This window comes from Sinocyclocheilus anshuiensis, unplaced genomic scaffold (genome assembly GCF_001515605.1).
Source record: "Sinocyclocheilus anshuiensis isolate Anshui unplaced genomic scaffold, SAMN03320099.WGS_v1.1 scaffold4015, whole genome shotgun sequence".
Classification (NCBI taxonomy): Eukaryota; Metazoa; Chordata; class Actinopteri; order Cypriniformes; family Cyprinidae; genus Sinocyclocheilus; species Sinocyclocheilus anshuiensis.
Genome location: NW_015557048.1, coordinates 106,618 through 121,382, shown reverse-complemented (window position 1 = coordinate 121,382; position 14,765 = coordinate 106,618). Strand labels below are relative to the sequence as shown.

Sequence of the window (14,765 nt, the reverse complement as noted above, 5' to 3'; positions counted from 1 at the left end):
CACACGCACACACACGCACACACACACACACACACAGAGAGAGAGGTTTTCATGTTTTATGGGAACTTTCCATAGACATGATTTACAAACTGTATTTTCTATCCCATAACCCTAAACCTACCCATTACAGAAAAATACTGATATTTTTACATTTTCTAAAAAACTTCATTCTATATGATGTCTAAGATGTTTTCCTCATGGGGGAAAAAATGTCCCACACCGTCAAAAAGTACCTGTATTGGACAGTTGGTCCCCATAATGTATGGGGTCTGGGGTAGCACAGAAATATATATATTTTTTTTTTCAACATAAAAATGACTATAAAGTACTGGATAAAGTTCTACACAACTGAATACAATTAATTTGTACTTAATTGTAATTGGGATAGTGGTGGATTAGTGATTGGGTTTATTTAGAAAACTTTTTTTTTTAATTAACTTTAGTATTTATTTACTTCGAGATCCACCAAAAAAATAAAAAGATATTGTCCAAACATTTTTGGTTGACTTTTCTAACCTTTTTAAATGTATGCATCTTTTATGTCAAATTCTATATGCTGTTACCAATCACTATAAACATAATCCATGCTTGCACTACGGAGGTGGCACAGATATTGCATCTAAAGTGGCATTAGATGTATTTGCACAGACTTTTTGTTTGTTTGTTTGTTTGTTTGTTTATGATTTAACGCCATGCAAGCTACCTTGGCTATATTCATGGTGAGAACGAGGTTAGTTAAGTTAAATTAAGTTTTTAAATTTGATCATGGATAAAAATTCTAAAACTAAATCTGGCCATAAAAGTCAACAGAAAAATAATGAGTTCTGACAGACTTTAAACTATTACAATCCATCAAAATATGCTTAAAAAGATAATGGATTCTGGCATAAAAAAACAAAGGAGGATCTTCACCCGCCAACAGAAAACTATGGGTTAGTCTGAATGTCCTATTCGACAGCGAGTGTAGACAATATGATCCCATCGATTTTCAAAGTGGGAACAACGTTTTACACCAACTACAGGATTGATTTTGTATAGTTTGTTTGTTGTGCATTTATCCCATTCAGCTTGCCATTTCTTATAAATATAAGTGTTTATAACAGGTCTGAGGTCTGAAGGTGGAATTGGGCATTTCTTAAGTTCTGAAGATAGCGCTTCCTTAGCCGCTGCATCAGCCTGTTCATTCCCTTTAATACCACAATGCCCTGGTACCCAACAAAAAATGACATTAAAATTCTGTGCCTCCAAGGACCGCAAACTATTTAAAATTTCCACAATTACTGGATGTTCATATTTGGTGGATGCCAGAGTCTTGCACAGACTTTTTAATGCAGATCAGGGGTGGCATTAATGCACTTAAAGCAATTATGAATGCATGAACAATGTTATGGAATTGATGTTGTAAATACAACATTTTGAACATAGAAATATGAAATGAACAGGACAAATAAATTATGTTTTTAAATATGAAACTGAAACCGCCAGTAGGTGGCAGCAAGTCACTGTCTTAATGACAGTCATGGAATCATTTGATTCGCTAAAAGGACTGATCCATTCAGGAATGAATTTGACAGAGGGAGTGAGTCCACTTCAGGCCGCTCTGTATATCACAATGCAACATAATTGTGACGTTACCTCATATCGCATTTAATTTTCCCCGACCCCAAACAACTCTATGATATACTAATTTTTTTTTAAAATATTTAATACAATCCAAACATAACTATATACATATGCCATTATATACATATAGAATGCCAAACAAATTCAAAAAAGAAAAAATGTAATTAATAAATCAACTCAGCGGATTCTAAGGCCCAGTCCCAAATCACACCCTAAACCCTCATGGTCTTCCTCTGAGTCCACAGCTCCACACTTTCGTGAGTGCTGGCTCGGCAGAAGTGCGCATCAAGGGCGCATAGCGGCCACACATATGAGTCAATGAGACGGAGGGAAGTTAGTGAGGGAAGGGCATAAAAAACAAAGTGGAATCCAGCCTATATGAATGGGTAATTAAATCATTCCTTCAGCCGATTCCTTCAGAATACGGATTCATTCAGAAACCAAACACCTGCGTTACTCTGTTCTGGATTTATTTGGAACAATTTTCATTGGCGATATAGAGCAAAAACACACAATATTGTGTCTAAAATGTAAGTCACTTAACATTAAGTTCTTGTTTTTGAATTGAATAAAATCAGTATCACATTTGCAGTCGTGCTGCTATTAGGGAAAACAGCACTCTTCTTCCTTGTCTGATATTGCTTAATATAAAAAACAAGAACTCACACAGACAGATGTCACTGGCACTAAATGGCCGTATGGTGTGAGAGCGTGAGTACAGTGTCAATTGCGTGAGAGTTAGCACTGGCAGCCCTTAGCCATGTTCTTAAATATATAACAATTACATACATGCGCAGTTTTGATGCTGCTTTAATCGCCTCCATATTTAATCAAGTTGTTTTAACTGTTCCAATCGTATATACTGTTCGCCATTCCTGAGGCTTCAGGTCCAAGTGGTTTATTCTTTTGTCACATTACATCCCCATAGGCTGAAGCGGCTGACATGCCACATGACAAAAGATCGAACGACTTGGACCTGAAGGCTCAGGAGGTGAATTAATCATTTCTGTTCCCGGCACAGACTACAAAGTCTAGCCTATATGATGACTCAGACCCAAAGGGCTTGTCCAAATACTCACACTTGTGGTCTTTGCACTTAACCATGTGTCTACTTCTATGACGTATTTGGCCCAAGTGCTTAAGTGAGCATGAAGACCACCACAAGTGTGTGTAGAAGTTTTTCATTACCCGATGGGACACACTTATAAAAAAATGCAAGTGTTTACAGAGCTTCATTTTGATTTTCAATACTTTGCATGTAAAATAAACATCTAAATGTCTGTTCAGTAGTCCCTACACAGTAAAATCAGCAGTGTAATATTTGCAGTGTTAAAAGTTATTAATTCCCAAAGAGTTGAATTAACAATCTACAGTGTTAAACAGTACTCATGCTCAGTGTTGTTACATGCTGTAATTTCACTTTTACACTGAAAGTGCGGGGAAAAAAACCCGCCGAATTGTCTGGACTCCGCCCTTTAATGACTGCTGCCTCGCGAAGCGACGACGCCATTTTATCTTCAAGCGACCGAGACGGTAAGTTGGATTGCTTTTCACTTTATAAAATTACACGGGAAAAACATTTTTGTTGATAATTTTGCTCAAAATATGATTGGTGGTTAACACATTTAGAAATTACTAACTGCGAGTGTTTTTGTCAGGTTTACGGTGTTAAGTTCGTGTACGTGAGGTGCAGAGATGTAGCATACAAAAGAGTGTGAAAGTTTCTCATGCCGGTTCGATTTCCTGAAATAAGGTTATTTTATGTGTAAAATAATTTTTTAGAATACGTTTACAATTTATGTTATATTTACGTTTAGCTTCTTTCATTTTGGTTCGTTGACAGATCTTCTCGCCTCCATTCCCGCCGAGGCCTGGTTTTACTACGAGTCTGGCACTGAAGTCTGAAGCAGCCACATCTGGGCGGTTTTCTTCTCATATGAGAGAATTCATCAAATGGTAAATTTATATTTGTTTTTGAAAGCATTGAGTGTGATATTACACTGTTTCCATGCTTTGAAACTGTAGTGGGACTGTTAAACATTAACACACTTACAATTTCGTTTTTGTGATGCATGACACCGTGTTGAAGTGTCGTGTCGCGCCAGCTTCAAACGAGCAATGCAGTCTAACGCGTGGTGGTGTAACGCGGAACATATATCAGTCATTTAATTGACGTTATCTAATGCAAAACTGTGAAATTAGATCGCGCTTAAAAACTTACATTCGCCCTAGGCTTAAGTGTGAATTGTGCGATGCTTGTTCTCAGTGCTGAATATCATGTCTATCTGCGTCAAGATCACCATCAAGTTTTTCTTATGACAATTACGTTTATGCAAGCATCGTGAAAGTGAGTTAAAAGTACGTTAAACTGTAAATCCGTCAGTCTTTCAATTTCCTTCAGTGCCCACTGGCAGAGCATGCAGGTACTTTAGCTTGAAACCAGTCTTTATCAATTTATATGGCATGCTATTTTGGGTTAAATAATGTCCTAAATATTTCCAGGATATACAAAGTTAAGTTTTAATGGAGAAACATATGTCTGAATCTTTCTGTATTTCCTTTTCACATTATAACTAATAAATTAATAGTAAGATAAATTCTAAACATGTGTTAATTTATTCTAATGTAGTACACTGTTCATTTTAAGATGCCTTATTACTCATTACTCAATAAAATTATATAAATGTATTTAATAATCAGATTAAATAAATACTTAAATTGTTTTAGGCCTCCATGTAAATATTGCACAAAGTTTTAAGTCCATTAACTTTAACAGCCATTTTATTGACCCTAGAATGAAGTATGTAAATAAAAATAAGTTATGATTTGACACCCGTATTATACAGTTCTCAGCATACTCAAAATTAGGGGTAATCACAATTATTTTACCATATTTACAGTCCTAATGTAAATTAAATTACTGAAATAAGTTTTTTTTTTATCCTTTTTCAGTAGAATTGGCCCAGACTTCTACAGTGTCAAGTAAAGAAAGCTCCTCTCATAAGATTGCAAACTGAGAGTCTGATGACGCTGAGCGTGAGTGTTGGACGCCCTTCAAGAAAGGAGCAGAATGCTGAAGATGAAGCCAGAATTGTGAGTCTGTGTCTTTTATATGTTATTCTATGTGCAGTACACATTTAAAACACACAAATTAATATGAAAAATTAAAGTTTAACTGGGCAGCCACACAATATATGCTTATGTTCACACCTGGAATTTACTAATAATTCATTTAAGATATCAAACTGCAAAAAGATAAATGGTTAGTTGACCTAAAAATTTCTCACTCTCTGTCATTCCAAACCGGCAAGACTTTCATTCATTTTCTAAACACAAATGAATGTATTTTAAATGAAACCTGAGAGATTTCTGTCCTTCCATAGACAGTCTACACAACTACCACTTTGATGCTTCAAGAAGTTCATAAAGAGATCATAAAACTAATCCAAATGGATTGAGCGGTTTAGTCCAAATTTTCTGAAGAGACGATCACTTTATACAATGAACAGATTGAATTTTTTATTTGTATTTTTTCACATTTAAACATTGATCAGGGAACATAAACAGAACATTTGGACTAAACCACATGATACGTATGGATTAGTTCTCTTTATGGATTAGATCTCTATATGAAGTTTTTGAAGTATCAAAGTGGTAGTTGCGTGGGCCGTCATTCAAGGGACAGAAATCTTATATTCTATTAAAATATCTTCAATTGTGTTTCAAAGATAACGAAAGTCTTGGCTGAGTAAACGATAGAATTTTCATTTTTGAATTTGAACTAAGCCTGTAATAAAAGAATGTGGCCATATGTGTCTTGTGTCTGTTCACTTGTGCATCACCCAAGATGCATGCTAATGCCAGGTGTGAACCGAGCCACTGTGTGACTACACAATCAACTTAGCAGAATGGTTTTTTTTCTTCCAAGAAGCCAAGTTCCTAACTTCTCCCAAGACCTTTAAGGACCCGATTGACCTCGGAATCAGTTGTAAAGGAGGATGAACCCGAAGTTTAAGGTTAGACTATATTTCAGAAATAAGATTATCTATATTTATGCATTATCGATATCCTGTGTTCATGCATTTTTTGCTGAAGTTGTCATATCTGTTATTTAGAATGGGACAGCGATATTGCATCAATTTGTCCGCTACTTCATTTGATTCCATCACCACAAGGCTGCAAGGGACCTGGAAACATGTCCTCCTATCAAGCTGAAAAACATCTTCAAAAAGGTACAATTGGACATTTCTGTCACTACCTATTGTCTGCCTCAAAATATTGCCAGATGTGTTGTATATGAAAGACTAACATAAAATCAATTGGAGAGCTGACCTTGAGTGTTATTTTTGTCTTTGATCTGCAGGCACTAACAAGAAGAATATCTTGAAGAGACCACATAGCCATACCTGCTCGCTGATGGGACAACGAGGAACATCATTCATGGATGCTACACAACCGTCGACAAGTATCTTGCTGCAATCTTGTTCAAATCTACCTGTCATATTTGTTCATGTCTAGGTAAATTTGATGATTTTGTGTTTTATTAACTATTTTATGTTTCTGTGCAACACTTAATGAATGTCACTGACTAATTAACCTCTACACATCTGGTATATGCTTTAAAGTTGCCACTGCCCATATGTTAAATAAACGTTGGAATTTATACATCTGTCTGAAGACTCTTGATTTTATGTCTAATCTTGTACATTAACACCATACAATAGCATTTATTTTTTTGCACTGAAAAGAATACTTTATTAATAACACTTAAAGGGTTAAAACAACACCAGGGGTGTTAAATACCCCATAGTGTAAAATTTGAATAACAATAGCAAGTGTAACTAATTTTTCTACACTGTAAGGTGCTATATTAACACTACAAATTCAACTCTACGAACGGTGTACTTTTAACACTAGATAGATTGGGACCATATATGATCTTTAGTAGTGTTAAATTGACACGTTTTTTACTGTGCATAATAGATCACACAATTTTGTAATTTGTGGTGCTTCCAATTAAGTGATAAAAAGCAGTTGCAAATGTTGTACAAAACACACAGCCTACTCATCTTTGCACCAATAAGATGTGCAACACTTTATGTTTCACTACCAAATTAAATGTAATATCTAATCTTTTCACTGGAAAGGTTTCCGAGACATCTTGAGAGATCTTGGCAAAAAGACTCAAGATTTATTTCCAGAACATGGTGCATGATGGGATATGCTTAGCTGTCCAAGACCGCAATACTCAGGAGGTGAACTAATAATTTTTTCTATTTCCTTTGCAGAACCTATCAAATACTCTATTGGGTGTTGCGCATGTGTGGTCAACACAAAATGAATGAATGACTCTCTGAGACAGTTCGTTGTTTCCGAGTCATATTAAAGATTCATTCAAAATGAACGAATCGTTCAAGAACCATCTTCAATAAGGCAAAGGCCACCCCTGGCTCCGCCCCTGCTTAAAGGGTCATGAAACCCCAGACTACTTTTTCTGAGATTTTAGCAGAGGTGTTTGTGTTGCACAGCATAGAAGACAATATTAGCATCCGATCATTTTAACTGTTGGAGAAAAATGGTTAATTTTAAGCTTTTTTGCGCTATTTTCATCTTCCGGGTTACACCAAACTACTTTTTCTTAGATTTTAGCAGAGCTGTTTGTGTTGCACATCATAGAAGACAATTTTATCATCCATTGATTTTAAGTGTTTGAGAAAACGGATTAATTTTTAGCTTTTTTGCCGTATTTTCATCTTCCGAGTTTAAAATCTACATCGTGTTGACATCACAGTTTGTGACGTGGCAAAGGACTATAGTACTTCGATGACGCTCATCAGTGTCTTATAATTATTCATGAGACTGCGCGTTCTTATCCTATGAGAAGACGCTTCGCTTAATTATTCACAACAGCATGTGTTGATTTGCCAGACGTTTCAGACTGTGAGATGACATTGCGCACATTAACTGAGAGAAACGTTCATGGATCGAAGAAGAGTGTTTGTTTTTGCTTTGTAATAAGAGTTCGGCACAAACGTGATTCATTCACTTGGTGAGCATTACCGTTTTTACAGCTCTGTGACACAACCCGTCAAAAGGCTTATATAAACGCCACAGAATAAGCCTTAAAAGTTCTCAGAGGTGCAACAGCGCGTTCATATATGTTTCTGATGCAGAGTGCAAATGGTTGTATATTTATTTGTGTTTTAGGGTGTATTCACACATGTCTTGTTTGGTTCGATTGAATCGAACCATCCGATCCAATTGCAGAAATCACGCTCCGAAACAGACAGCTCTCGCATATAGTGCTGTTATTTGCGTTTCAATGGCTTAAATAACTTGTTTTTAAACCACAATGCTTAAAAACACATGCAAATGATTAGGGCTGGGCAAAAAATTTGATTTTTCGATTAATCGTTTTTTTAAATGACGTCGATTCAATATCGATTCTCAAAAGCCACGAATCGATCTTTTCTGGGATTTATTTCAGCACACATTTAAAATAAGATCTGAGGAATTAAATAAAAAAATGCGACCTTTTCTCTGTAAATTAAGGGTGCACACTATTGCTGAAAAACAAGGAAATTGCTGAGGAAATACTACAACTTTGAGCTGTGGATCGCCAGATCGGCTTTCACCGTGGACGAAGCGGAGTCCAGCCCGGGGTCGTCACATGTGGTTGCCTTAAGCCCGCCGGACGCTCCTTCGTCAAATCCTAACTCTAGCCACCGGCCTCTGCTCACTCTAGGCCGCCGTGTGTGATGCTGTGATTCGTTGTTTTGGATAAGCCTGTCGCAATAATCAATATATCGACTTATCGCGCAATATATGTACATGACCTCAATAATATTTGGTGACGCAATATATCTCCCATTATATTTACTTAAAAATTAATGTCACCATGTTTTGTAAATTCCACAAATTCTCTCGTACATAACGTGGTGTAGTCATGAGGTGCTAGTGCAAATTTAAAAAATGCTTCTACAAAAAAAGTTTCATCTGCAGAAATGGTCGTTTAGGGATCTGTGCCTTTGTCCGGACATCTGACTGCTAAGTAGTGATTGTGTTTTTCAGCAATAGTGTGCACCCTTAATTTACAGAGAAAAGAAGGTCGCATTTTTTTATTTCATTCAGAAACGCCTAATGCCGACGCGAAATATTTACAAACATTATAATAAACACAGTTTTACCGTTTACTGCACGTTGTTATTCTTCTCGTTATTTCCCTAAAGCGGCTAATGAACCGGAAGTCTCACCCATAGGCTTACTTCCGCGTTAAAGGAAAAGGTGGATACGTATTGGATGTTTGACGAGCATGCGCAGTATTGGATTTGAATGTGCATGCACAAAGTGGGGCTGTCATTGAAGCTAGTATTTAATGTAAATTAAACTGTAATTACGAGATATAGGTGTGTTTCATAGACTTACACAAATTATATTATACTGTGATTTTAAACTAGTAGTGTATTCAAACTTTATTTAAGCAACGATGGCGTAGTTTTGAATGAAAGGGTATGTAAGCTATGTTTATTTTTTATTAGTTTGATTCGTTTTAGAAATAAAACTCTACTAATTACAATTTTGTTTGTTCTTTATTAAAAAAATGAGGTGTAACTATTGTCTTCATTTTTTCCTCTGATAGTCTAGTCAAGATAGTTCGGTCAAAAATTCGTTCATGAATCAAATATTATTTTTCGTTCCCACTCTCTGTGCTATACGTGACAGAGTATAAAAGTTATAGGCCTACTAAAATATGCCGACATAATTTTTATACCATATAAAAATAAAAAGAAGAAAAACAATCCAGTCAGTCGTGGTTCCGTATAGACCGTTATCCCGGGTTATACCGGGTTTTTACAGTTAATCCCATGTCCAGCAAATAAATACACACACGGACAAGGTATATTAACACAAAGATGACCATTTCTTTTTTTCTGTGTTATATGCAAGTGAAATCCCTGGAGATAGATAGACCAATTATAAATGGCTAAAGACATAAACCATCCGTTCCGTTAAGAGAGCGCCCCAGCCCCCTCTCTCTCTCTCTCTCTCTCTCTCTCTCTAGTGCATGCTGGGAGTGAGTGTGCGGAGCGTGGTGAGTGTGGGTGAGAGTGGTAGCTGTCTGTGGCTGGTAAGAGTGTTTTTTCAAACTTTTTTCGTTGTAAGTGTTTTGTTTTGTTTTTCCTTTTTTCTTTCCGTTGTATCTTTTGGGAGGATAGTCTGCTTCCAGCACTTTGCTGGAAAGCATGACGACTCCAACCACGATGGTTTTTGAAAGTTTAACTCGACGTCATGGAGTTAAAATAGATTCTAATGTTAGCGTGGAGGATGTATGTTTGGCGGCAGGAGATGCTGTGAGTCATGAAAACATTGTCAGCTTCGCGAACGAATAATGTGATTGTGCTTTTTTTTAGCACTATTGAGAAGGCTAATGACATAGTGCAAAATGGTGTTGTAATTAAGGGTTCACTGACGCCGGTGTTTCCTTTGAGTACTCCCGACAAGAAAATAGTACTTTCAAATGTTCCTCCTTTTGTGAAAGATGAGGTTATCGTGCAAGAATTGTCACGATATGCCAGAATAGTCTCTCCCATCAAAAAAATTCAGCTCGGATGTAAATCACCTTTAGTGAAACATCGTGTCTTTTAGGAGACAGGTGTTTATGATTCTGAAGAATGGCGAAGATGAACTTTAAATTTAAAATAGATGGTTCTGATTATGCTATCTTTGCATCGTCTGATGTGACAATCAAATGTTTTGGTTGTAAAAAAATCGGGGCATCTTACTCGTAGTTGCCCTGATAAAGGAAACAAGAACACAGTAAAGTAATAGGACGCTTGAAAAAATGGAAATGGTTGCTTCCTCAGTTGTCTTTTAGAGGACGCACACTTATTATCAACAATCTTGCGGCCTCTTCCCTGTGGCATAGACTTGCATGCGTCGATCCTCCTGTTGGCTTTTTATCAAAAATTCAAGCAGAAATGGTGGACTTTTTTTGGGACAAATTACGTTGGATCCTTCAATCGAAACAAGTGTTCTGTTTCTGGCCAAAGAAGATGGAGGCCAAGGTCTAATGCATCTGACAAGTAGATGTGCTGCGTATCGTCTTCAGTTTTGCAGAAATTTTTGCTGGGATCCAAAAGACTGGTATGGAGACCAGTAGCTCAGTGTATTCTACGCAGAGTGAGTGGACTTGGCCTGGATACTGTCTTGTTTTTAATGGATTCTAAAAAACTTGATTTCAGAGGAATTCCTGTTTTTTATCGAAGTCTTTTTAAAATATGGAGTTTGTTTAAACATCAGTGGATGGAACCATTGATGTCTTTGTACTGGCTTCTTGAGGAGCCCATTGTGTTTGGTACACGTCTTGATGTTTCTGGTGAAGAAACACCAGGTATTAAGGATTTGCTTTACAGGAGTGGATCTCTACAATTGAAACACATTATAAATAATGCAGGTCCTGATTTTAAAGATGTAGAAACAGTTTCAATCTTTTTAAAAGTAAAGTCTGTACGATTTATTAAACGTTTTTTTAGATAAACTGCAGGGGGTTTTGAACTCACAAGAAAAAAATTTACTTGAGTACAATGAGAAATGTTTATTTCCGGATTATGAAGATTTCTTTCCAGATATATGTATTGTACCTGATTTTAACTCATCAAATTACATGAATCCTTTGTTGAAGAAGGGAATTGATGAGAAAATTGATTTATTTGCAGCGACTGGAAAAGTATTGTACAGAAGTATCGTGAAAGTGACAAATGTTAAATGGTTAAAAAATAGAAGTGATACTGTATGGAGAGATACTTTGGAGATTACAGAGACAACAAAACCAGTGTGGAGGGTTCTTTATAAACCTCCCTTCCCTAAAAGGGTTGGTGATCTTCAATGGAGGATACTCCATGGGGCTGTAGCAGTTCATTCTTTTGTGGCAATGTTGAACCCAAATGTAAGTGAGAGTTGTCCTTTTTGCAATGAAAGGGAGACTGTGTTTCATTGTTTTATGTTTTGTAACAGACTTTCTTTTTTGTTTAGTCTTTTAGAGTCGCTTTTTGACTCTTTTGGGGTATATTTTACAAAACAGGATTTTATTCTTGGTTGTATGTATACTATGAAGAAAAAAATTCAAATGTCAGTTGCTTAATTTTATTGTTGGTATTGCAAAATTAGCTATTTATGTAACTAGGAGAAATAAAATCGAACAGAAAGGAGATCAATAAGTTATACGAGTTTTTAAAAAAATTGTGAAATCACAACTTTTAATTGAGTTTAACTTTTATAAATTAATGTGTACATTGAATATTTTTGAAATTGAATGGTGCTGTGATGATGTGCTGTGCTCATTAGCTAATGATGAACTTGTTATTTTAGAAGTATTGTTGTGATTTATTTATTTATCCCCTCCCCCATTATATTGTATTGAAAAGTATGTGTTGTGAATTGTGAATGTTTTTTGTTTATGTTTTTGGATTTGTAATAAAAGGGTTGTCAAAATTCAAATTCTCTCTCTCTCTCTCTGGATACTTATTTTGAGTGTTGTATTATACGATAGTATGAAAAGCAACTAATAAAACATTTCTTTGACCTGACTGAGGCGTTATTAGCGAGGTAAAGTCTTAATATCAATTTAATGGTTGTTTTTTTAATTGTTTTATTATTGTTGAACATGTTTGTAATAGCTATATTAGAATAATATAAAATCTAAATAAACAAAATGGATCGGCATTAATCTAATATCCCCAATTAAATTTATTTAAATAAACATGATGGATACAATCAAAAAGACATTTAGGCTAACTCTGATAGAGTGATGTATAATAATTAGCTATTTACAGTGCAACGTCTGCATATCAGTCATGTTACAGTGCTTGTTGTATCCTTATAATAATGGATACAGCACTGATGTGCATCCTGGCGATAACATATGAAATGCAGGCTATTCAAAAAAAATAAAAAAATAAATAAAGCTTTGAAGTTGCCGGTATAGACGAAAACATCGCGGATGAATTTAGACATTAAAGTTTTTACATTGTAATGTAATGTAGGTCATTGTGTAGATATGTAACGTAGGTCAAAAACCCTTGCTACACGTACTGCGTTAGACTTCACTTAGACCAAGTCGTTAGACTAAGTCGCTGTGGATAAAAGCGTCTGCAAAATGCTAAAACGTAAATAAAAATATGAATTTATTCGAGATGTACTACAGCGCATGTGCGTAAAATATCCACTACGTAGTGGATATAGTCCAGCTACGTCATTGTGCTGCAGGCTGCAGCGAGGACAGACTCCCTCCACTCGCAGCACACCACGCCCACTTTTTTTAAGCGTTTTTTAAAACTGTGGTTAGAACCATAGACTGTATAAAAACATGGACGTAGTGTCCGTAACGTCACCCATAGATTTCTGGAGAGCTTTTTTGAAGCTCAAAGTGGGCGGAGCGGGCCGTCGCCATCTTGGCAGCGCGTCACTCCCGGATAATCAAAAATGGGCAAAGCGGCGGAAGCTGGTTGCTGAAACCACGCACACCTAGCTCGACGGCGGTGACAGTCCGTGTTGGTTTCACGAGAGAGACCGGAAGGTTGCCGCTTGGTGAGAACTAGGGTGCTTCTCAATTCTTATTTGTGCATCCTCGTTTCCTTTCCTCGCGTCTTAGCTCCACCCCTTCAGGATGCGAGGGAAGGACGCAAGGAAAAGACGGGAGGACGGAGGAGTTGAATCAAGTGAAATGATATACCCTCACTCCATTTAGCGTCACTTCAAAGCATCATCAGCTGCGCTAAAGGGATCTGCCCTTATGTTGTTAAAGTTTGTTATTTAAGACATTCATAATAAATATTAATAAAGCAAGATGCCCTGTTTGAAATATATGAAATGTATGGTTTATTTAAACTGCAAAGGTAAAATATAAATTAAAATGATTACAACAGATGTGAAGGGGAAGGAGAATGTATACGTGCGTCAGGTTTTTAGATGAAAAACACTTCCGCAAAGGATACACCTGTGTATCCTCGCTCATAGCTCCTCAGAAAGCCTCCTCACTCCTCGATCCTCACCTCCTCGCAGTGCAATTAGAGAATTGAGATGTCTTACAAGATGGCTGAGCTCGATCGGTTTCCGGGTCATAGGATGGAGGACAGAGGAGCGAGGAAACGAGGAGGGGTATTGAGAAGCACCTCTAGTCTCGCGTAGCCAAACCTTCAGACTGACGGCTGAATGTCTGGAATCCATGGCAGCTTTCATTGGCCAAGGCCCGATCATGAGGCCGTTTTACTGACATGTCAAACAACCAATCACAGTTCATTTCGTTCAGTGTCACGTTTCGTATGGGATTACAATTCTGCCACCATTCTGCGCGCGAAAGATTATATTTTGAGCGCGCAAAAGTGCGTTTTGCACGCGCGCGAACTGAGTTTTGTGGAGAAAATGTTTGTCTCGCAAAGAAGAAAGTATTTCAAACGCACGAAAATCAATTTTGCATTTAAAATAACTTTTTGGATGTGTGCAAACCTTCTCTTTTGCGCGTGCAAAGTTTCACTAGCTTGCTCACCTGATTCCCGCCCTCAGTGCTCGCTATGAAAAGAGCTTTACAAATAACAGGGTTTCTGTAAGTTTTATTAAGGTTAATTTAAGACTTTTTTTAAGACCAAGTAAAGAAAATTTAGGCACCAACTTGAATACATAAATATGTTCTCTAAATGTATTTGTCTAGGGAGCTCAAAATGAGTTGTATAAGCAACAGTTTGAAAATACACATTTTGAACAGATCGCAATTGCTCTTTAATTCATTTCATTCACAAAAAAAATTAAATGATTGATGTTGTTTGGAATTGGGAAAATGTGCTTGGAAAAAAATATGATCAGAATATCAACTTGCATAATTATGCATGCACTATATTTTTCCTCTTCTGCTGTCGAGGTAATGCAAGAAATGTTGTGATTGGTTGTCAAGGCAGTCAATCAGAATTTAGCAGCCTCGGTCTTTGATTGGCTGGAATTATGGCATATTGTAATGCTGGGTTGTGTTGAGCAAGCGAGTTGCTGGCATTTAGCGAGCACTGAGGGCGGCCGTGGGCATCAGGTGAGCAAGCTAGTGAAACGTTGCACGCGCAAAAGAGAAGGTCTGCACACATCCAAAAACTTATTTT

General features: G+C 36.8%; 1 protein-coding gene across 1 annotated transcript in view; it reads right to left on the bottom strand.

Moving 5' to 3' along the window:
• The window catches only part of LOC107676353 (CD276 antigen homolog), a 21,119-nt gene that overhangs the window by 2,396 nt on the left and 3,958 nt on the right, over positions 1 to 14,765 (bottom strand). The window lies entirely within an intron of this gene.